Here is a 5,676-nt window from a genome sequence, read left to right on the forward strand (position 1 = left end):
CTCAGTGGTAGAGCCCCTGCCTAGAATCCCCCAGTGAGGGGCTGGGGTTGTGGCTCAGTGGTAGAGCCCCTGCCTAGAATCCCCCAGGGAGGGGCTGGGGTTGTGGCTCAGTGGTAAATCACTTGCCTAAAAGCCATCCGAGAGGGCCTAGAAGGAGGGCTTAATGACTGTATAAGATCTATCAGTTGGAGGTGTAGCTCAATGGAAGAGCACTTACTTAAAATTTACTGGTGAGGGGCCCAGGCACGACTCAGTGCTAGAGTACTTGCCAAGAGTTTGCCAACGAAGAGCTGAGTAACTAAGTAATAAAGCATTTGTCTAGCTGACGCAGGCTTTAGGTTCAATGCCTTGTACCTCTGAGGGTAGGCTTAGATTTTTCAAAACCTACTTTAATAAGGGTTCTTTAACGCTTCAACTTCCCATCTAGCCCACCTATCAGAGGTAAGGGCAAAGAAACATTGCTAGGAAACGGGGGATATGGACTTGTTTAGAAGTAGGTTTTTTTGTCGTTTTTTGTTTTGTTTTTGGTTTGGTTTGGTTTGATTTGGTTTTTCGAGACAGGGTTTCTCTGTGTAGCCCTGGCTGTCCTGATACTCTGTAGACCAGGCTGGCCTCGAACTCAGAAATCTGCCTGCCTCTGCCTCCCAAGTGCTGGGATTAAAGGCCTGTGCCACCACCGCCCGGCTTAGAAGTAGTTCTTAAGGGTGATATCAATCTTCATTGTCAGGAATCAGTAGTCCAGTCCAAAACACCAAACACTAATCAGTAGCTTCAGCTCTACACAAGGTTCCGCCAATCAGCATGAACAGGGCACCAGCATCCGCCAATCAGCATGAACAGGGCACCAGTATCCGCCAATCAGCATGAACAGGGCACCAGCATCCACCAATCAGCATGAACAGGGCACCCACATTCGCGTCTCCCTGACTCCTGCCTGTGAATACAACCTGACGGCTTACATCATGTTCCTACCACCGTGATGGACCGCATCCCTCAAACTGTGGAGCAGGCCCTGTTGCCAACAACCTGGGCTGAGAATGAAACAAGATCTAAGATCATTCGGACCATGGGCACACTAAGGACAGAGGAAAATGATCTGTCCAACAGCCACCCCCTCCCTGTAAGGAAGCTGAAATGGTTTTTGTTTTGTTTTGTTGTTTTGTTTTGTTGGTTTTCTCTGTGTAGCCCTAGCTGTCCTAAAACTCACTCTGTAGACCAGACTGGAACTCGCTGACCTTGAACTCAGAGATCTCCCTGCGTCTGCCCCCTGAATGCTGGGATTAAAGGCATACTCCACCACCATCGCCACCATCACCACCTGGCTTGTGTTATTTAAGACTCGAGGCCTGTTTGAGGTCTCTTTGGTCTTGGTTTCTCCCCATACTTGCTTGTCATTCTATCCTGGGCAAAGCCCTTTCTTCCTTAACCTGCTTCTCCCAGATGTTTGGTCACAGGAACAAGAAACATAGTACGGAAAGCGAGTCACATGGAGCATAGCCGAAGCTGTGACTCAAGGACTTGTGGCTCAAGGGCCTTGTGAACAGGTCGTGCAAATGTGGAGGTGTGCCCTCTTGGAGGGAGTCTGAAAGACCGAAATGCTGAAAAAAAAAAAACACGCAGACAGTGATGGATGCCAGGCTCACAAAGTTTGGTTTGGGTTGTTTGCTTTGCTTTCATTATATTTATTTTGTTTTATGTATGAGTATTTCGCTTTCGCGTGGCTGTGCGCCACATGTATGCCTCGTTCTCATGGAACTCAGGAAAGACTACCAGCTCCTCTGGAACTAGAGTCATGGATGGTTGTGAGCTGTCATGTAGGTGGTGGGAACCTATTAAAGGCACACGTGTGCCTTTAATCCCAGCACTCTGGAGACGGGGCAAGTGGATCTCTATGAGTCCAGCCTGGTCTACATAGTGAGACCCTGTCTCAAACAAATAAATGAATGAACAAATGAACACAACAGAAAAAAAAAAAGCTAGGCTCAGCCAGTCTTCCACAACAGGTCAAGTAAAGAGGTAAGAGTATACGTGACAGGTTTATTTAGCGTGACCATACTTGAGAAAAAGAACAAATAGAGACATCAAGTGTTCCCTAAGCCCATTTCATCATTGGGGTACTGTCATTAGCTTTAGGTTTAAATCGGGGTGGGGGGAGTGAAGGAGGGAAAATGTTGGCTCAATTAACACAATTAATGGGGCCAGGATGTGGTCTAGCTCATGGCTGCCTCAGTTCTCACTCTGCAAGGCGGTTCTAAAGAAGTCTCCATCTCTGTCATCCTTGACGGGAGGGCTCTGTCACCTTCAGAACGATCACGCTTGTTGCAGGTACAGCCTCACCCACATGAACAATCACTGTCATCTGAAGGACGATCTGTGTGGCAAGGAAGCCAGGTTGACTCATGAGGAAAGAAAACAACATCTTCATGTTGCAGGCAGACATGACAGACACGAAGGCAGCGAGGCCAAGTTCCCTACCTGCTTACCTTGAAGGCCAACCTGAAGAGTAGGTGCACCATAGTGAAAGCAGTTTCTAACAGTCTGGTTTTGTTTTGGAGGGGAAGGGGAAATCTATTGAGGACTGGGCTAGGAACCAACCGTTTCATTCTGTGCTGGGTAGCTTTATGTCACCTTGACACAGGCTAAAGTCATCTGAGAGGAGGGAACTTCTATGGACAAAATGTCTCTATAAGGTTTGGCTGTAGGCAAGCCTCTAGGGCATTTTTCTTGACTAGTTAGTGATGGGAGAGGACCCAATCCATAGTGTGTGTTGCCATGCCTGGGCAGGTGGTCCTGGATTCTGTAAGAAAGCAGGCTGAGCAAGCCATGATAAGCAGGCTAGTAAGAATCGCCCCTCCATAGCCTCTGCATCAGCTTCTCCTTCCAGGCCCCCACTCAGTTTGAGTTCCTGCCTGGCTTTCCCTCAATGGACTCTGGATGTGTAAGCCAAAGAAACCCTTTCCTTCCCAGGTTGCTTTTGGTCATAGTGTTTCATCACAGCCATAGGAAGCCTAACTAAGACCCATTCCATCTAAGAATCTAACTGGATTCTACCCAGACTTTAACATTTTGAATGAGGCTGAACTGAAAAGTAAGACTTGAGCTGGAGAGATGGCTCAGCGGCTAAGAGTGTACTGATCCTGCAGAGTACCCAAGTTCGGTTCCCAGCACCAGTGTCAGACAGCTGACCTCCTGTGGCTCCAGCTGCAGGGGTTCTGATGCCCTCTCCTGGCCACATCAGGCACTGCACACACATGACATACATGCTCACAGACACACAAACATACCTATAAATAAAAATGAAAACAGCCAAGCGGCTCACGCCTTTAATCTCAGCACTCAGGAGGCTGAGGCAGGTGGTCTCTAAGCTCAAGGCTAGGGTGGGTTACACAGTGAGACCCTATCTCAAAACAAACAAACGAATGAATAAGTATCTATTTTTTTTAAAGTAATACACTACTTCAGTGAAGGAAATTCTAAGATAGCATTAACATTCAGCTGTAGCGTGATGACTGTATTTACTCATACCTACACTGGGGAGAACTAAAATATATGGGGGAACGTGCAATGAGAGAGCTTATAGTCCCCAACAAGGAGGGTGCAGACAAAGCATTGGTAACTGTTAAAGAGATTAGAGCTATCAATTGCTCAAGGCTGAAGAGATGGCTCAGTGGTTAAGTGTACTGATTATTCTTCCTAGAGGACCCAGGTTCAATTCCCGGCACACCCACATGGCAGCTGACAACTGTCTATAACTCCAGTTCCAGGGGACCTGATACCCTCAGACAGACATGCAGGCAAACACCAATATACATAAAATAAAAATAAATTATTTTTAAAAAGAAAAATAAGATCCTCACACTCTTCGCCTCATGCTCTTCCTGACAGTGTCCTGAATGCAAAACTCCACCCACCAAAGGTTCCGATTTGAGAAAATATTAATTCATTTGAAAGGAGAGAGGCTGAGTACTCAGAAAGTCATCCAAAGGGTCCCCTGCTTATAACAACCACCTGGACCAGTCTTTTGCCAGGCACAGTTTCCCAGGCACGCAGAATCCACTACAGCTGTTGGAAAGGGTGGGTGGTGTCTTATCAACTTGCCACAAGCTAGACTTATCTGGGAAAGGGGGGGGGGGCTTCACTGAGGGACTGCCTCCATCAGACTGGCCTGTGTGCATTTTCTTAATTAGTGATTGATGTGGATAGTACCACCCCTGAGCAGGTGGTCATGAAGCCAGGCTGAGCATGGAGGGCAAGCTAGTAAGCAGTATTCCTCTTTGGGCTCAGCAACGGACCTGAGAGTTCTAAGCTGAAACCAACCCGTTCCTTCCCAAGTTGCTTCTAGTCATGGTACTTTACCGCAGCAATAGAGACTCTAAGATAATATCTGGACCTGGCAGCAGAACTTGGGAGTATCAACCAAGAGGCCCCAGGAGACACGGTGTGACTTGCTAAAAAGGAGGATCCCGAGTGGCTGTGGCATCCCCAGGACGCTGCGGGTGCACAGAACGGCTGTGGCATCCCCGGGACAGGACGGCTGCGGCATCCCCGGGACGCTGCGGATGCACAGGATGCAGTGAGAAAAGCTGCAGCTACCCAGTAAAGTCTGCAGCAGGGAAACTCTCCACACGAGTCCACACGATGGCACCACAGCTTCAGACCAGCGCTTCTCACCCCAATGCTGTGTGACCCTTTAATACAATTCCTCACGTTGTAGTGACCCTCGCAGTCATAAAATTACTTCGTTGCTACTTCATAACGATGGTTTTATTGTTACGAATCATAATGTAAATATATGATACGTAAACCCCGTGTGGGTCCCGACCCACAGGTTGAGAACCGCTGCTATAGCTGCTGGCCATGGAGCTTCAGAGTCTAGTGGTTTTCCTGCTGGGTTTGGGTGTTGCTTTGGTTCAGTCTCCTCTCGCTAATGCCCTCATTTCCCCACCCCAAATGGTGAGTGTTTAACATATGCCATTGTGCTTGGGCTGCTACTGCTCAGCCGGTAGAGTCCTCGTCTAGCATGCAGACTCCTGGTACCATTACCCAGCACTGAATACGACTCTGGTGACACATGCCTGTGAGCCCAGCACTTAGGAGTAGAAGCAGAAGGATCAGGAGTTCCAAGTGGTCCTTGGCTACATAAGTTGTTGCAGACCAGCCTGGAATGCCAGAGACCCCCACCTTTAAAAGGGGGTAGGAGGGTGCGTGCTGGAGACATGATTCAGGAGTTAAGAGCTTAAGAGCACTTGTTCTTACAGATCTCAGGTTCGAGCCCCTGGCATTCACATGGCAGCTTACAGCCATCCATATCTACAGCTCCACGGGATACGACGACCTCTTCGGACCTCCCTAGGCATCAGGCACACATGTGACTCACAGAGATACACATGCAAGCAAAATGCTCACACACATAAATAAAAATGAAACTGCAGACCTAGAGACATTCAACAGTACCCCACAAACTGCTGGGAGACTGAGAACAGGTCTACAGGTACAGCACACACACACACACACACACACACACACACAAAGGGGAGAGGGGGAGGGGGAAGGGAAAGGGAGAGGGAGAGGGAGAGGGAGAGAGAGAGAGAGAGAGAGAGTCAGTCAGTCATGTTGGGGGGGAGGATGAAGAAGGAGAAGGAGAAGGAGAAGGAGAAGGAGAAGGAGAAGGAGAAG

This window comes from Grammomys surdaster, unplaced genomic scaffold, assembly GCF_004785775.1.
Source record: "Grammomys surdaster isolate TR1022 unplaced genomic scaffold, NIH_TR_1.0 485, whole genome shotgun sequence".
NCBI classification, from domain to species: domain Eukaryota; kingdom Metazoa; phylum Chordata; class Mammalia; order Rodentia; family Muridae; genus Grammomys; species Grammomys surdaster.